General features: G+C 43.5%; 1 protein-coding gene across 8 annotated transcripts in view; it reads left to right on the top strand.

Annotated features, from left to right (window-relative positions):
* The window catches only part of Prlr (prolactin receptor), a 174558-nt gene that overhangs the window by 34973 nt on the left and 120170 nt on the right, over positions 1 to 19415 (top strand). The window contains exon 1 of one of the 8 annotated variants that reach the window (XM_040757624.1): positions 4397 to 4475. The exons of 5 other annotated variants lie outside the window; for them this stretch is intronic. The gene's annotated coding sequence lies outside the window, so the exon portion shown is untranslated. Of the gene's footprint in view, positions 1 to 4396; positions 4476 to 6422; positions 6475 to 19415 lie in introns of those variants that run through there. 2 more of the 8 variants (XM_040757627.1, XM_040757626.1) reach the window with 2 other exon arrangements.

A 19415-nucleotide genomic window follows, 5' to 3' on the forward strand; every position in this document is an offset into this window, starting at 1 on the left:
CAAATTTTTCCTTGTGTAAGTTCCCTTGGCCAAGGTGTTTCATCACAGCAACAGGGCAGTAACTAAGATGTCACACACACACACATAGATAAAAATAAAAATTGTAAATACCTTACAAGTAAGCCAACAATGATGCATGTCTATGATTTCAGCACTCCAGAGATGGAGGCAGAAAGATCACAAGTTTGAGACCATCATGGGGTATGTAGAAAGATTTTGTTCTGAAAAAGAAAGGAGAAAGGAAAGGAGGATGGATGAAGGGAGGGAGAGGGAGGAAGGGAATGAAGGAAGGAAGGGACAGAGGAGCAAAGGAATGAAGGAAGGAACAAAGGAGAAGAAAGATCAAATATCCAAAGTCACTAAGTAAAAATAGGATTCTTTTAAAAACAGTATATTTTTGAGAACCCTCTTTTTCATTGCTACACAAAGCTGTGTCAGTCAAGAAATCAGGTAGAGTCTATGCCTTAAAGGATTCTATATTCTGAGAAAGACAGGGAACCTTACTTCACTGAGAAGCAAACAGATAACAGGATCTGGGGAAGCCAGAGGCCTAGGTGAAATTTAGTGACTCTTCTGTCTGTGGTCATGAACACCCCTGAGGAGCCTCTGCTTGTCAAGTGCTCCCTTGTTATTAGATATATGGGACAAGGTGTTCATGACATTATTCAAAAGCCCTATGATAGTCCTGTGAGATATTTTAATTCTCTACAAAAACATAACATGGTGCTCTGGTAGATATGCCCATGCCCCCAAACTAATAGGCTCCCCACTGGTCTTCCTGTCACACCATCCATCCTTGTTGCCTGTGCTAGCCAGTTCTAGGGCTACCCCTTGTCCAGTGCCACCTTCATCTTGCCTGCCTTCAGAGATCACCAGGGCTCAGGGGACCCTGACCATTCAGAAAGATACCTTGTCTTCTAAAATTCATAAACATTTTTGGGCTAAAATGTGAGGCCCACAATGCTTATTTTTCATTACAAATTTTAAAGCCATTGTTTCCTTAGTATTTATCCATCATTGTGTGTGTCTGTAATGATAGTTACCACTTTCCTGTTAATTTTGAGGCTTTGGATGGGAATTTGTAATCTATTGGGATTAGAGGAGCAGCAAAGTGTTATAGAGATTGAAAAGCACAAAATATTAATCTTCAGTCTCTTTTGCAGATTTATAACTGCTCTACTTGGAGATTTCAAGACAGGTGATATGGTTATCATGTTATATAATAACTAGAGCTTAGAAAACTGAAGTGTAAAATGTAAAACAAGAGAGTATAGTTCCTTGCTTTTGCAGGCAAGTTTTATTATAAATGTGCTTTTTTCCCCTAAATTTCCTCTTCTTTAAGGTTCATTTGTGGCTATCCAGTGGCACCTTGAAAGTGCTCCTATTATGACCACAGGAGATAGTAAGGGCCGTCATTATTCCCAGACAGATGGTGCCACAAAGTAGGACATCATATCTGTTCTCCTCAAGAAGCAGTAGCTGACTTTCAACCAAATATTTCCTCTATTTCACAATCATAACCACTTTCACACACTTATCTGAAACTGAAAATGTCCCACAATTTTACACAGCCTGAATGGGGCAGCTGACGTTTTCTTCTTTATCATTTCCTTATGCTCAAGGGAGGCCATTGCCTTGGGGTTTGGATAAGCCTCACCCACATAACCTCTTATGGTGGTGGATAGGCAGCTTAGAGCCCCATTTCTATGTATTCCCCCATTGCCTTTCGCTTTCTCAGCTCAAGAACCTCCTGCCGAGCTTTGCCTGTGGCCTTCTCTGGAGAGGGAGAACCCTGATTTGTCAAGGGAATCAGCAACTGGGGCAGAATACAGCCATTCAGCATCTCTGGACTTAGCTGTGCTGTCAGGGAGTAGTGACTACCCATAGCGATGAGCCGCTGGCTGTCGGGAGTCTCAAGCTTCTTACCATCAGCAGATCACTGGAGTTCATAAAGCATGCCTAGAGAGTATCCTGAGACAGGCACCTGAGACACTGTCGGTGCAACAAACCTCTCTCAGAAGACCACGTTTATGACACAAACCAGGAAACCTTCTAGAGTGATGGTCCAAAAGGGACAAGGAAGGGCCGGAAAAGGGAATAAAAACTAAGTGGAATAGAATTTAACAGAAACAAAACAGGAAACCAAAAAACACCCCTTTCAGCAGACAGAATATTTTCTGTTTAGAGGTCTGGTATCTCCTCCTTAAGCACACATACTGAATATACTAAGTGGCCCATCGACTAAGTAGCAGTGATAAGGTGAATAGGACCATAAACTTATGGTCTCATATCTGAAGAAAGAGAGAAGATTCTGGAGGAAGAGTCTTGTAAGTCTTCTGCAGATGTTTGCCTCTATTCCATGCCAAGGAAAACCATCATGGCTGTCAGCTACACAGAGGAACTTGGAACAGGGGCAGGCAATGTTCCTTGGAGTCAAGGGGACCACGTAAAAAAGCATCCTGTTTGTGTAATTTAGCAAGCACAAGATGACTTTACTAAATGATATCTAAGAAGACCCAAGGTCAGCTCTGTTAGAGTCAGGAAAGGGAATCTTCCTGGGGCAGGGAGGGGTGGGTGGCTTCTTAATCTCTTTCTGCCCAGAAGGGCCTTGAGATCTGGGATCTTAAGATTCTTCAAGAGAACAGGCTTCGACAGCAGTATTAACAACTTGCTGACAGACAACAAGGCTACTGTTCTATCACAGGTGCCTCCGAAAGGAGGTTAAAGTGCACCGTAAAGGGGGTGAAAAGTGGGCTAAATAGAGAAACAGCCCCATAGGCTTCTACAGTACTAGCATATAGTAGGAGTGGGCTTTCCCTCTAAGCAAAAAAACAAAAAACTGTTGCCTGTTGCCCCTTAAGCTTGCCAAGTTTGGTGCTCAAGTCATTGCTTGTCTTAGCAATGCCCCCAAGGGGTGCTGCGGGTCCAAGGTGGCAAACCTGAATGGGAAGGAACCCCTTGCTCTGTTGGCCCTGTGCTCCAGTCCACGGGCTTACTAAGTCATATGCTCTGGGTGCCTGGTGGAGAAGCTTCCCTGAGAAAACAAGCCTCCCATGAAGGTGGCACCAAGTAGGTTAGATGGCTTATCTTCAACTCCATCCAAGAGTAAATCCTTAAGTGCTTCTCTCCAAGGCTGTGCAGGTGGGAACAGGAGACTTCACCAGAGGATTGAAGAAGTGAGAGGGACATTGAGCTGAGTCACTTACTCACTGGAGCCCTAATTAACAGCTCATTTCCAGGATAATGCAACAGGACCAGTCTGGAAAACAGTCCACAAGAGATGAGTTGACCATGCATGCCATTAATACTTAGGGATAGAAAAAAGAAAACAAACAAAAACTTAAGAAACAAAGATGATAGTTTCAAATGCTTCCAATGAGCCTATGCATCTCAGATACCTGGGCAGGGTCAACTCACTTCCTCACCTTCTTGTGACTTTTGACTGCTCATCATGGTGTCTATTCTTAGACAAGTGACTCACACTGGATTAAATCAAAATCATTGAAGTCATTCAGAGGCCAGTGGTATCTAAGAACAACATCTCTGAGTCCTTTAAGTGGACATGTGTCCCCCTACTTGGTGTTAAAATCCTAAGTCATGATTTGGTGTCAGCTTTAGGAGACTGGGTGTGTGACATAAGTGATTCTTTTGTGACTGGGACTAATATCCTCATAAAAGGGGTCCAGAAAATTCTTTTATCTCTGCCTGTCTCCAAAGAACACAAAAAGTCAGTAGACTGCAACTCAGCAGAGAACTCTCCAGATTGCTTTAGTTAGAAACAGTTGAGGCCCTGCACTGGCTCACTGAGACCAGGCTACTCCCTATCTGTGTTTGCTTGCCTTCTCATCCTCTAGTAGTAATTAATGCTTTGTCCCAAGTGTTGACTCCTGTCACCAGGGAAAAATAACATGCCGTGGTCAGACCAGTTTAATATTTCAATGCAAATTTGTAATAGCTTCCAGCTAGGGTAACCATGGAAGACACCACGGCAGGAAGAAGAGGATTTCTCTCAAATGTTACTGAAAATAGCACCTGTTGGATGGCCAGAAATGTGAACAGTCGGAACATATTGGGCATTTATACTTTGGTTAGCAAAACTCAGTTCTTTCTTGTGTTTCTTTCAAGAAACCAATGGGGGTATTTATACACTTGAAACCTTGCCTCAGAGTTGTGAAGGGTTAGCACGCCCTGGCATGCTCTCACAGAAGAAGTGGTGGAAGCGAAGGTTCTGTCCTTCATACTGCCATCTCTAACTCAGCCTGGCTGGGTCATGATAATCCTCAAGGTGACTGGAGGAAAAGGAGGGGCTAGCGGCCTCCAAGGAAAGAGTTTGGCATAAGCAGCTTGAGGGAGGTTATTGTGATGTGCAGTATTCACTCTCTGGGTTTATTCAGCTGCTATCTACCAAAGCCAAATGTTACTCCTGGTACTGGAGAGACAAAGATTGGCAGAGCTGTGGCAAAGCCTGGAGACCGGTGAGTCTAGAGTGAGGACCGCCACCAGTCAGGGTTGTCGGCTCAGGAAAGATGAAGGTGCCCTTTGATCCCACTTAGCCTTCTGGGGTGGACAGCTGGAGGGACTACTTTCCTTGCAGGCTTTCTGGGGCAAGCAAGAAAGGATGTATGTGAAGCTGAGGGTGTATGGAGTTGTTTCTTCTCAGGGAAGCTAGGCTCTGGAGTCCTACCTGGCCTGAAAGATCACAGAATGTGACTGTACAGAACCCCCTTCCTCTGTGTGAGCCTGGGCAAGCAGACAGCACATGCATAAGACCCACAGAAAAACTAAGCTAGTGGGGGCTCACAGACTCTGAACTGAAAGTTAAGGAACCCACATAGGACGGAGCTAGCCCCTTTAAATGTGGGTGACAGTCATTTGACTTGATCTGTTAGTGGGGGGTGGAGATGCCTGACCATGGGACCAGGACTTATGCCGGGTGCATGAATTGGCTTTTTGGAGCCCATTCCCTATGGTGGGTTATCTTGCTCAACCTTCTTACGGGAGGAGGGGTTTGGTCCTGCCTCAACGGTATGCCAGACTTTATTTATCCCCAGGGGATGCCTTACTCCTTCTGAGGAGTTGCTGGGGAGTGAGAAGGGGGGTTGAGGGAGGGGAGAGAGGGGTAACTGGGATTGGTATATAAAATGAAAAAAATAATTAAAAAAAACAAAGATCAGACAGGAAAACAGGTCTGTTTTTTTTGTTGTTGTTGTTTTTTGTTTTGGTTTTTGTTTGCTTGCTTGCTTGCTTTTAATTTTCTTTTCATGTTCTGTTTCCCTTTGGCTTCCCTTTCTTTTCTTTCCATTATTACTGTCACTTTTCTACCCAGAACAAACCTAGCGACTCCTCACTGCTGACAGGATTGAACTAAACTTCTCAGCTTGTGTTTCCATGGAGTCTGGGTTCATGGTAGGCCTGCTGAATATGATAGCGGAATGACGTGCTCGCTTGGTCTTTATTTATCCAGAGCCTGTGATTCATAGGACCTAGTGGACTACTTTTCCAAGAAACTTTTAATTTGACTATTTTTCCCAGTTAGCATACAAAATGTTTCAGAATGACATTCTCATATCTACATATATGATCACTTTCCTTTGCTTAAATTTGCCCCATTAGCCTCTCTTGTCCCCCTTCACCCTTCCTGCTGATCTTTCTCCTCGCATGCAGTTCTCCTTCTGTTTCCATGTTGTATGTGTACACACACACACACACACACACACACACACACACCACATGTATAAATCTAGATTCTACATGAGACACAGTATTTTTCTGACACAGTCATCTTTTACTTTCATGCCAAATGTTCTGTTTGTATCGGGGGAAAGGAGGACACGCATGTGCACAGTGTGCATATGAAGGTTAGGTGCCCATTCTCCAGAATTAGTTCTCTCCTGCCACCTTGTGGGATCCAGGGACCAAGCCTATGCCAAACGGCCTCTACCCACTGAGCCATCTGGCCAGTCCTACTCCTCTTTTTTCCTTGATTCTGTGTATGAGGAAAAAACAAGCAGAATTTCCCCCTAGATATGCTTATTTGCTTCATTTGTCTCTCTAGTTCCATCTATTTTCACTTTTTCGCTTAAAGCTTGTTGAAAACTATGGGTCTTTCTGCCCTCCTCTGCTACCAAACTCAGCAGACACATGTGAGCAAGTTTTCACCGGCCTGCAAGCCTGAGTTCAGGGAACTCTGTGAAGCCAAGTGTTTCCTCATGTTTTCCATTAGGGATTGTTTTGTGTTCCCTATCCCATAAGTGAGTGCTGATAGCAATCCTCCATACCTTAGTATGCAAGTCAATCATTAACAACGGGCTGTACTTTTTGCTGGGTTGGGAAGGATGAGACGTTCGAGCTACAGTTCTTCTTTCTTGGTGTAGGAAGTGCTTGGGCAAGGGTCACTTAGCTGTAAGCCTCATAACCAATATGTAGCAGACAGCAGACAGGCATGCAGGAGAGGTGATCAGAAGAGGACCACAGGTAAGAAATGGGAGCCTCATTTTCTGTAATTATATCCATTCTGATTCTTTCTTCCCTCCTCTCAAAGTTCGGGGGCTGGTTATGAACGGGGGCAAGGTGTGATTACAGTATCAATGGTAGGAAAAGGTGGCCTATACACTCATCTGTATTTTAAGAAGAGATGGGTATTATAACCACTTGCTAATTTATAAAGCCAACAAGCCAAGATGCATCTAACTCCTTCAAGACTCGGAGTTTCAGAGAGGAAATGTGTGTCAGGCACAAGAGCAAAGATCAGTGTAGCAGCACATTGGTCACATGACAGGCCAGATCTCAGGGAGAATAAAGATGAATTAGTGTGGACTTGGGAACATCTCCAGATTTTACTCATAGGAAAGAGAAGTTAGATGTCAAATTCTAAAAGAACCACTACAAACTGCCAGAGGGAGGTCTGGGTAAGTTACACTTCTTTTCTTTTCTTTTTTATTTTATTTTTTGACAGACTGGATGTATTGCAATGGTTTGTTTTAAAATTTTGACTTTTCTTAGAAAGCTCCCATATAGCCACTCTCTTTCTCCAGAGTTTTCCTCTATTATTAGCATCTGGCATTGTGTGACACAGTTATGATGATGAACCAACATTCACATACCACTGTTAACTAAAGCTCTTACTTTCTTTACATTAGAATTAATCATTTGTTTCAGACATCTTATGGGTTTTAACAAATGCATCATTGTCTTGTACAATCATTGTCTTGTACAAAATAGTTTCATGGCCCTAAAATTTCCATCTTTCACCTAGTCCTCTTTCACTGTCCTCCAGCCAAATCCCCAACAAGCATGGATCATTTTTTCTGACTCTGCAGCCTTACCTTTTCTTAGCTTTTCCTTTTCTTAAATGTCACATGGTTGGAAGTCAGTGGAATGTGGCCTTTTCAGAGTGCCTTCTTTGACTCAGTGACACATTTTTTTTTTGGTTTTTACGAGATAGGGTTTCTCTGTATTGTTTTGGAGGCTGTCGGTCCAGCCCGGCCTCGAACTCACAGAGATCCGCCTGCTTCTGCCTCCCGAGTGCTGGGATTAAAGGCGTGCGCCACCACCGCCTGGCTTAGTGACACATTTTTAATTTTCTTCAGTGTCTTTATGTGTCTTAATGGTGCCTCCCTCTTTAACACTGAGTAACATACCATTGTGTGGATAGACCGCATCACATTTATCCATTTGGACAAATGTTTTAGCATGGTAAAAGGTTGAAACAACAAAGAGGGTGGATGAGAGAGAAAGAAGCAAGAATATAGACATAATAGAAGAAAGAAAAGTAGACACTGTGAGTAGAAAAACTAGATAGGGAGATGAGTGTGGATGTCTAAGCTGGAATAAAGAAGAGCTCTGGTTCTAGTAGCCAATGGTCATGGAGTGGAGCAGGCCCCTCAGTGACCTCAGCTAGCCCTTGTCAAATCTTATAGAGAAGGAGCCACATTACCTTCGACCTGAGAGCCCATTACATTGTACACACCCTGTAATATTTGTTGAGCCAGCTAAACCTCCAAGACTTTTTCCAAACAGAAAATCCCCCCAGACAATCTGCTCAGGGGCTCAGAAGCCATAAGCATCAGAAGTCATAAGCAAACCATCTCAGGCAAGATGTAGCTGCTTGGGCAGACCAGCCTTTGCATGCCAAGGGATTAAAAAAATACTCTCTTACTAACCTTTGAGCTTGGCTTATAAAATGCATAAATACAGCCAGATAACTCATGTTTCAACTTAATCACAAGGTAGCAGAAATGCCCCCAAATAACTGCCATGGTACTATAAAGAAACTGGCAGAGAGGAGGATGAGCCAGCTGTGTGTTTCAAGTGTTCACTGCATTCTAGAAGAGAGAACATCCAGGCAACAGTATCAGTAGCCCACAAGCAATAAGGTAGGACTGCACTCCAGTCTGAGGGGTTGCAGCTTACAATATGGGCAGGAATGGGTATCTCTCCAGGGAAATGGATGAGTCAGCTGGGATTTGCAGGACCCGCAGACACCTGCAAGTAATAATTTAGTAACTTGGTGCTGCTACAATGCAAAAGAGCTTATCATACAGACCAGTGTGTTGGTATTCCTTGACATTCAAACTCCTTTCTTACTGTGTGATGACAATGGTGAATGGGACAGATAAGAAAATAGGACATTTTGCTTTGGGATTGACCATATCCTTTGCTCACTTGACTTAACACAGTCAGCATAGGCTAGAGAACACATGAGGATTATCTACCCAAGAAAATGAATCTGGGAGCTTCTTTGCCCAAAGGCTGTTCCATAAAGTGGAACTCATCCACGAACTTACAATTTCTTTGCCCAAAGACTGTTCTGTAGAGTGGAACTCATCCATAGACTTACAACTTGCTCCTTGTCTCCATGTATGCTTACATAACAAAAGGGCTTGACTGTCACTGTAGACAGCTAATAATGGATGGTGGACTTGGCAGCATGGAGTAAGCAAGAAGTAACTCTGTATCCCACTCAAAGCTCCTGGTTGGGAATCCTGGCAGGAGGAGGGCAAATCTATGGAAAGGGGAACCTAGACTGACTCTGTATGTCCACCTGCTGGCATAGAGATCTCCAAACCACTGGGCAGTAGAAGCAGCTCAAGCAGCCAAGCAACTTCTGTGTAATCAGAAATGAGCACATGAGAATCAGACTGAGATCCCAACACAGCATCAGCATGGGAGCAGCTGTTTCTCCTGACATCTGCCTCTAGCCACTTCTGCCATGACTGGCTGGTCTCTAGAGTATCTCCTTCACATGGGGTCCTTGAGACAGCGGCAGACTCCTCCCTTAAGTTGGCAGTCCATAGACTGGGCTGCAGCTCAGTCAGTGATAAGGCACTCGGCATGAGTATACAAAGCACTGTGTTCATCTCCAGAATCTGGGGGAGGTCTGAATCACCAATTATTTTTCATTTTTTTAAGGTTTCACACTGTTATACGATGGATTTTAGTCATTCTTCCATGAGCACACACTCCCCTCTTATCTCTCTCTTCTCCTGCTGGAATTCTCACCTAGTCTCCCACTTTTGTGTCTTCTTTTTCCATGTGGCCCACTGAACATGGGTGCAAGGTAATTTACTCCAAAAATTTCTGTGAGAAATAAACATCTGTATTACAAGATGCTATTATCAAGGTGCTAACCAAACAGAATATCCACTTTATTTTCTTGCTCATTTGCATCTACTTTTATGTCTAGAAAGGATGAGTCATGAACATTGGGATCAAGTCCAGGATTTGGTAATAGTAAACAGTAAGAGAAGGTATGGTGCTGTGTCCTGGGAATGTGACTTATTCTCCAGAGAGATCCTCTCCCTAGTATTCTCATCCACACTTTCTCTGTGACATTTCCTAGATGTAGCTCCATTGCTCCTATTCCATGCCCTTCTTTCCAGACCACTTGTTATTAATCAGCCCCGCAGATACTGGACCACATTTACGTATCTCTCTATTGCGAAAGGGGAACTGCAATGAAGGGTTCATGGTCCCCTATGGAATGTGGAGAGGATGAGGCAGGTTAGAAGTGCACAAGGCAGATAATGACAAGAGACAGACACTCTCTTCCGCAGGACCCCTTCATTTTTAGAAGCATTAAAGAACAGGCACTCAGACAGAGAAAGGCACTATGCCATTATTGTTTATGAAGTTAAACTATGGGCCATTTGACCATCCGTATGTTCTTTCCACATACATCAGTCAAACACCAATTATGTAATAGGATAGGCCTTGGAATCACAAAGGTGGATGAAATAGCCCTTGTCCCCAAAAAACTAGTGGGTAAGATGGGCCCATGAGTTAATAATGGTGGCAAAAAATTGCCATGGACTGGGATCACACTACAAAAACAAAGTGTGATGAGGTCTGCTCAAGAGGTCCTGGAACTAAATTGCATTAAACAGTAGAGCGCCTCAGGACCAAACTGAAAGATGAAGCTGAGAGGGAGGGTGTCTGTGGGTAGCATGATTATGGCAAGAGAAGCCCCCAGTTCCCTAGAAACACTGAGAAAACAGTGGTAGCAGAAAGACTACAGTTGAAGCAATGGAACCTGTGATATTTGGTCTGGGGAGAAGTGGAGCCTGGGCAGAAAGACACAGCCAGCCCTCTGGACTGATGTAGGCCATGCAAGAGGACTTACACCAAGGAAAACCATCAAAGCATTGCAGACAGAAGAGATGTGTAGGGAGATTTGCATTCACAGAAGGAAAGATCTGGCTGGAATGTAGAGAGCGGTTCAGAAGGGACAAGACAGAAGATATGGGAAACATGAGGGAGGCTGTTGAAATGAAGTAGCTTGGAAACCATGTTCCTAGGAAGAAATCTCTGCTTAAACCTGTCACCCTTCATCAGGGTTCCTGATGGAGAGTAACAAAGACTTCCTTGAAAGAGCTCATTCAGTAATCACATCACTTCTGTGGTATCAGTCAGTGACTATCATGGCTTTGTTTTACCGCAACCTTTATGTGATATCACTATAAATATTCCTTCCAGATAAGGACCAGCATCTGTCAATCACTAGGCTCAAGGACCCGGCTACCTGATGTTTTCTCACTGCCTCTGCTAAGGGAAATTTTCTCTCTGATTATGAATAGACACACAATTGCCTTGATGCATGTCCTAGCACAGGAGATGAGGAAACTACCAAATAAATATCATAGACCACAAAGGAATTTGTATATTTGTCTTTTACACCAATTTTTTCAAGTAAATTTCTTTTCAGAATAACAGCAGTTGATTGTTCAGGCCAAAGTAGAAATAGTTTAAATGCTGTCCTTAAGAAAGAAAATTTCTTGACAGTTGTTAGTGTGTGACATCAGGGAAGTACTCAATCACTGTGACTTCATCTCCACAAACAAACTAGGATCATCTCTGCTAGTGTTTTGGGGCCACAATAACAGAGTACATCAAACTGAGGGATCTCAAATGACAGAAATGCATTGCAGTTGGGAGGCCAGGCAACAGAAATGAAGGTAGCCAAGGGTTGGTTCTCTTCTGGGGTCCATGAGGAAAAATCTGTTCCATATATTCTCTTTATGTCTAGTGGTGATCTGTGACAGTCCTTGGCCTGTAGAAGAATCACCCTTGCCTCTTTCTTCGTGCTTACATGGCTTTCATATCTCTGTCTGTGTTTGTGTCTCTGTCTCTGTGTCTTTCTGTCTGTCTCTCTCTCATGTGTTTGTATGCATTTGTGTCTTCAAGATCCTGTATGTCTGGATCTAGCTATTCCATTTTATATTTTTAGTTGTGAGCCTAGCCTTTAATGGCTGAGCCATCTCTCCAACCCTAGCTATCTCATTTTTAGTAAGTTAGATTGAAGTAGAACTGGTAAAAAAAAAAGGCCTCCTCTTAGCTGATTCCATCTGTAGCTACTTTATTTGCAAATAAGGTACAATTCTGAGATATCAGTTGTTCAGACATCAACATAGGAATTTGTTGTACACTGGGAGATACAATTGAATCCAAATACCACCTAATATGAATTTCAAAGTTAAATAAGTTATCTTATATAAAGAACTTGAAACAGCATCTCACATCTAGGTCTCAGTAAGTGTTAGGACTGTTCCAGGCTTAATCAGCTCCCAGGATAAGGGAATATGTTGAGATACAATTGGTTTTCACCTGTCACTCTGAGAATTTGTGATCTGAGTGAGCTGGGTTGGGGCCTATGCAATATGAAGAGTGTTTAAATGATACTCCCAGCTAAATTGTGGAGAGCAAGATGGGGCCAATACAATGATGATTGCCTTCTCTTCTCTTTTCTCCAAGTGTGTGCTCTACAATTAGGCCCAGGGAGAGGAAAGCAACCACATTTCTTTAAAGGGGACAAATGAAGGTACTGAGTCCTCCTGGAACATTCAGAAAAGAAAACTTCTCAACATTTTGATGGGGGAAGTCCTGTGTATATGTCAATAAAGCACTGTTGGCCAATAGGGAACCAAGATAGGTGGGACTAGGAGTCCAGGGGGACTCTGGGAAGGAGAAACACAGGAAGTCGAGATGTAACCGCCATGGGGTAGGAAGCCCGGGAACCTCTCCGGTAAGAGAAATACTTAGATTAGCAATTATGGGATAAATACTTAAGTCAGAGCTAGCCAGAAAGAAATAAGCAAGGCCAACAGCTTCATAATTAATATAGCCTCCTGTGTGTTCATTTGGGACTGATGCGGCTCTGGAACCAGGCTGGCAGGAAAGCATCTCTTTACAACATTTGAGCCCTGTCTATATGACAGGTGAGGATCACCATACCGAGTCTTAGGTAGGTCATTAAAGTGTGTCCTGGATGAAATGAACCCAGGCTGCCCAGGGGACTAGCTGACGTGAACAAAAGTGTTTACTCATCCCAGATCACATCACAGACAGCCTTTGTAAAAATAAATAAAGCATGTTGATTTTTTTGTGCAGATGGTTAAACAAATCAGGTGGGTCAAAATGAGTTCCAGGAATAAGGGATGTCAGAGAACAAGCTGTTGAAGATAGCAAGAGCTGGACCTGGGCAGCTTTGTGGCATAGCCCCTGGCAGCTGTTTGTGGCTGTTTCAGAGGATAGCAGTGCCAGGAAAATAAAAAGAGCACTTGGCTGAAAAATGGTGAAGGCTGACACAAGAGATCAAAGTCAAGCAGAGAAGAGTAGTCTTCCAGAGCGGGGTCCTCGTGGATCTGACTAGTGATTGACTGCTCATTTCAGAAGTCTGGACCCTCTGACCCCCAAGGCCTCACCAGGTATGGAGTTTCCTTCCTCTGGATTTCCCCTGTCTACTTTCATCGATCCTTATGGTGACCACTCATCTGGGAGGCAAGAATGCTCTCATTCTGTTGTCCCAAAGCATTGTGACCTTAGATAAGTAGCTCAACTTTCCTGGACTCAATTTCTCATTTCATCATTATCTGGGAGGCTTGGAGTCCTGGGATGCATGGGCTCTTCTGACTGAAATGATTCTTAGAAGCCCAGTTATATGGGTGAAGAAACTAGTGTTGAATTGAGAGGTTTAGTCTTAGTCATTAAACTAATCAAGGGCAATGAGGCACTTAAAACTTGAATGTCTTCACTCTCACCCAGATCCCATCCTGCAAAGGCCCTTGGTGTCAGAAGTCTGCATTTGCTCCTCCTAGCATCCTTTGAAATGCCTATTCATATGCCTGTTTCAGACACATCCAAGCTTCTTTCCCCCAAGGCCTCCAGCTACTTAACGAAGAGCCAGAGCCTTATACATCTGACACATTCCCTGCTGCCTCCATTTACCCTCACGCAATCCTGATCACGAGCCTCCATAGATTCCCTCTTTCAAGGTGGCACCAACCCTAGCAGCAGCAAGGATCTCAGATATACAAACAGACAGGCAGACTTATTCTAAGCAGCATTCAGTTCTCAAGGGAAGCTCTTCTCTGACATGAAAGACTTTGTTAAGCAAGAGAAGCAAGAGTGTTTTCTGATCTGATGACAGCAATGATTTAGCTGGAGGTGCAGGGATGCCACAGAGCAGGTTGGATGGTAACTAGCTGGAGGCTGTGCAGTGATGGCTTCACCCGACTCTGATGTCCTTCTTCTGTCACTGTCTCATCTTTGGCTTAGACAGCCAGGAGCATCAAAGCACAGGAGTCCCCGGCAGCATCAGCACCTCTCAGAATCTGATAGAAAAGCTGCCTCTTCTGGGTGACTGTGTTACACCTTTCAGGGCAAGTCTGGATTTTCCATTCCAGTTAGATGGTTTGGTAACCCTAGCATATGGTTGTTTACTTTGAGGATAATTTATGGGTCCTTGTTTCATTTGTTTGTTTCCTTGAGACAAGGTTTCTCACTGGACCAATTGGACAGGACTACATAGTTAACAAGCCCTAGGCATCCTCCCCAACTCCACAGCCTTAGGATCAAAGGCATGTGTCCCTAGCCGGGGTTCAGAGATGGATGCTGCTGATCTGAACTCAGGTCCTCATGCTGTGTAACAGACACTCACCTGTTCTATCTCCCCAGCTTTTAATTATTTTATTCATTCAAATATTACCCAATATCAATTTGATATGTAATAGTAGACTTATGAATGAGATATTTACCATTCCCTTTCTCACATTAAGCCTTTTAAATCCAGAATCAGTTTCATATTACCAGGGCCCTTCAGTAACACCAGATAAATTTCAAATGGAGTCTGCTGCCATCCAGGATAGCACACTCTTAGAGGCATATGTGCTTTGAGCTTTGTGGTATCTAAGGTACTTTTCAGCCCAGATATTTGATGTGTCTGACAGCAGTGACATGGTTGGAAACTCTCATTCTGTTTCAGGGATTCTGAACAGAAATGAGTAGCAAAATAGAGATTGTTCTCCTGCCACCCATCCCTCTCTGGAATCATCAATGGGCTGGTTTCAGGCAGATTCTTGGGATGCTCCCTTGGCATGCCTCCAGTGCTATTTCTCAGCAGAGAACATATAAGACACCTGCTTTCTGAAGGTAGAGTTCCAATGGTAATTATTAACAAACAAATACACAGTGCACCGCGGCAAGGTGTTACTATAAGACTACTAGAAGAACATGTTCAAGAGGACTTTGTTCCCCTGGCTTCCTCCTCTGAGTCCAGAACAGAATACACACAACCAATGGCAACAGTATTTTTATTAGAAAAACTCCAAGCTACAGGTTCCAGAGAACCCATTTGGAAGCTTTTTATGGAAGTGAGTGTTCCTATTTGACTCTCAACCAGACACATATTTGGGTAGAATAGAAATTATACTACCTGAGAAGAAACAAGAAGCCTACCATAACCTCTGACGTATTTAAAGATATCTCACCTGTTGCATGTAGCAGCTGTAATAGAAGTTTAGCTTTCAAGAGACTTGATTTACTTGTCACATAGACCCAAAGAAGTGAATTTTAGAGTGGAGGGGATATGGGACTCTTGTCCCATTCCAGAATATATGCACAAGGTCTTTGAAGTGGGGAGAAGGGTTGAGTCTAGAGAGCAAAGCCACCAACTGGCAGCTCAGATTGCTTCCTACCCAAGTAGAGCTGGGTCTTCAAAACTTTCCTCTCTAGAAGTTCCTAGAAATTTTGTTTATGTGAAACAATACTTCTCCTGATGATGTAATGTGACTTTGGCATAAGTCACATCAAAATATCATCATTCTAAACTAGGAGCACTTTTATTTGTTGGGTATTTACTATGTGTGTGACCCTGGCAAACTCAAAAACTACTCTAGTTCCACAAATGCAAAAGTCATATGACTCGTCTTGGTGGGTAGGGGCTCTTGCCTTACTAGAAAGATTGTATAAACACAGGCTAAGTGCTTAGAAATCTATTACACCATCTGGCAACAGCCTTGGCGAGGCCTGCCTTTGGTCAGGTAGCATCATGGCTTGAATACAGTGAGGTCCAGGCAGGACTGTTCTTCCAAGCAGACACAATATCCGAGTGTCCATGTTATGTGATGGGTACCTGAATGGTGCCAAATCTGGCCATCTTAATCACCAGGGTTGTTTGTTCGGTTTTATCTTCTAACTTAAAACATACGTTCTTCTAGTGGGAAAGTGTAATTAGCTGCTATGCTAATCATTATCAGGAATTCTGTATCATCACCGGCATTTAAAAGATCAAAGTCTCATAAGCGAGGGCACATATACATGCAAAGGCCAAGTTTCTGATTTGTTAGGACTCAGCCAATTTATACAGATAGTCATTTGGCATCTAGACTTAAACAGACTAGAGATATTTTTCTATTCTGAATAATACTGAATCCAGGTCATTTGGAGACTGTCGTCTTTCTGTTGAGAAAAATACTTTGAAAATTCTTCAGTTCAGAGTGAGTGACCTGACAACAGAAGCTAAGGAAGTCCTTCAAACCCATGTTTCTTGCTGTGTGTGGACAGTGATCATTCCATAACCTGAGGCTGCAACATTCTGTTCAGTATGAGCTGTGACCCTAAAGCAAAGTTGTATGCTAATATGTGTGTCTGTGACCAACCCTAGGAGAACAAATTCACTTATTCTCTGTGAATTTTCCTCCAGTAAGAACTAAGGGGCAGTAGGGAGCACACCGGGGTCCTGGAGACCCTGTTTTCTATGTCCTGGAGCTCCTTGCACTTGATTGAATTAAATGAAGAAAATATGATGATATCCTCTAGAGGGAGACCTGGGCCTGGAATCGGGACACCCTCTGGTCATAGGAGGCATGCTGTGGCCAGCAAGCTTGAGTGGAGGGCCTAAAGCTTCAGGTCAGAGCCTATTAAAAGCCTGTCATTGGAGTCTGTGATGTACCTCTAACAAGGCACATTTGGTAACCCAGAGTGTATCCCATAGAGGACTTCAGTGAGGAGCCTAGAGACTGTGAGAATTAGGATGTTTCCCCAGAGAAACTGGATGCCTATCTATTCCTTAAATGTCAGTTCTATAGATCAGAGCCTTCTTTGTCTCACATAAAAAAGTAGGAGCAAGGCCAAGGAGACAACTCAGTAGATAAAGGCACAAGTCTGCATTGTATCCCTGGGACCCACATAGTAGAAGTAAAGAACTGTCCGATGCCTAATGCAAGTTATTCTCCAACTTCCATGTGCATCATACTCCTCTCTCTCTCTCTCTCTCTCTCTCTCTCTCTCTCTCTCTCTCTCTCTCTCTCTCTGTCCTCTCTCTCTCTCTCTCTCTCCTCTCTCTGTCCTCTCTCTCTCTCTCTCTCTCTCTCTCTCTCTCTCTCTCTCTCACACACACACACACACACACACACACACACACATGAACAAACAAATAATTGACCCTGGATCCCTTGAAGCTGCCTGCTCTCTACATATGCCCTTCTTGGCACATGATGGGGAACAGAAGACAGCAGCCAGGAGCTGATGAGGGACTAAAGAACCTGTTAGAATGATGCTAAGGGACTCCTTTGTGGATTTTAAGTGGATGAACAAAAAGTGGGTTTGTGGTCTTGGTGTTCTACAAACTGTAATTTCCTAGCTTAGCCATCTCACACATTAAAAATACAACTAAAAATAAAATTAGACCCTGTGGGCTTTACCCCATTGACATTAGCAAGTTTCTTGTCCTTGTTCAGCTCATGCTTAGGGAGTCGTGTGGGTGAGTCATATAGCTTCTGGCCTTCCTAGGAAACACAATCTCACAGCAAAATTCCTGGTCCTATGACTCTTAGGATCTTCCTGCCCTCTCTTCCACAATGATCCCTGAGCCTTGGGGCCCGGAGTTGTTTAGTAGATCATGACTGGGTTCCTCAGTGCATTTGAATTGGTTGTAGTTTTCTGTGAGGGTGTCCTTGTCTATGGCAGCAAATTTTCCTCCACGAGGGGCAAGCACTGTGCTTTCAAGGACTGTAGTCAGGAATTATACTGCTTTAGCAAAGTGGTGGCTGTGTATTCTCCTTCAAGGTCCTTGGCTTCACAAGCCCTGAGTAGTTGCCTAGGTTTCCAGTACCAGGCATGATTTCCCTGGTGTTGAGTATGTCTTTTGTCCAATTAGAGAGCTGTTGGTTACCACCAAGGTATGCTTGCCACTACTGCACCCTTTGGATACCATGCCATACTGATTTCCCTTATCATGTATGGGCCTTTTAGGTATAGGCCTGTTGACTGCTTCCCTCCTTTGCAAGACTGCACGGTACCTTCTGATTCCATGAAATCTAGTCTTCAAGGAGGAGGCTTTCAGTTCGGCTCCATCTTAGGAGCCCCTGTGTCCTGCATCTGAAGTGCACGGTGTCTTCAGTAATAAGAACATTGGGAAGATAAGTTGTCAGTACACTTTTTGCTAAGCCAATGGGTCACAATGGACAGAACCATGATGTGGCTAAGAGCATGGGCTGTGGAAGTTAAGGCCATGTGGTTCAAACCCACATCTTCTCTTATCGGGATCTGAGAATGTGGAACAGTTACATAATTTACTTATGATATTGCTCTTGAGTGGAGATAGAAATGATAATATTTGCCTCTGCTGTTATCACTGTTTTTGAATCAGATAGCACACCTGTGACTATTCCTGACACACACGAACACTCAGTAAGTTCTGGAGATAACTCTTAGAGAAGGAAAAGCAAGTTTTATTTCTTAAACCAAAGAGAGAATTTAAAAGGCACCAACTTGCAATGCAGAGAATGTTTCTTTTGCACTGGTATCTAACGAAAAGGAAAACTTAAAATGCAACTGCATTTTGTTATAATTAGGACATAGTTCAATAGTGATAAGCCCTGTTGGCCTAGTGAATGACAGCTATTCCTGTGGCATAAAGGAAAACTAGATCAAGGTCAGTGGAATGTTTCTGGCCACGAAGCTCAGAGAGTAAAATCTCAGGAATTCCTACTGTTCATTGTGACTGTTGTGGCTTCTTCCCCAAGAGAAACAAACACCAGGCCTTATGCAGAGGTCTGCTGCCCCAGTGTCCATTGGAGTGACAGATATTTGATGGCTTCATTAGCCTTATCCTAAGTTTTTCTTTGTCACATCACAAGACATATCCATGTGACAAGGAGAAAAGGAAGGGAAAGAAAAAGGTACAAATAAGACTAAGCATCTCTCCTTGACTGCTGCTTGTCTATGCTGAGTCCCAGGGTCTCTGAGCCATTTGTCCCTCCCTTAAGTCTTTGGATTACTCTGGCTCTGGATTCTATGCAGCTGGCAGCTAATGAGAGGAAAGTGAGAAAGAACAGCAATGTCCCTCTCAAGGTACATTCTGTGGCTCTTGGGAGCCTTCCTGTTCCTTACCCGAATGAATTGGATCAGAGGGAGAACAGACGCTGCCTCCTGCTGTCAAGCAAAGTGTTTTCCACTCCTAGGAGTGACACCAGTTTATTTCTGTGTGAAATACTGAAATACAGCAGCTTCATCCCAACACTAAAGCCACCAAGTGCGTGTGGAAGAACAAGTTTATGTTTCATGTCTTCAGTCAATACACAGACAACGCAGACGACTCCAGTCAGTCTCTTTGGAAACAGAATGATGCCAAGAATGAG

Source organism: Mesocricetus auratus, unplaced genomic scaffold, assembly GCF_017639785.1.
Source record: "Mesocricetus auratus isolate SY011 unplaced genomic scaffold, BCM_Maur_2.0 Super-Scaffold_100015, whole genome shotgun sequence".
Classification (NCBI taxonomy): Eukaryota; Metazoa; Chordata; class Mammalia; order Rodentia; family Cricetidae; genus Mesocricetus; species Mesocricetus auratus.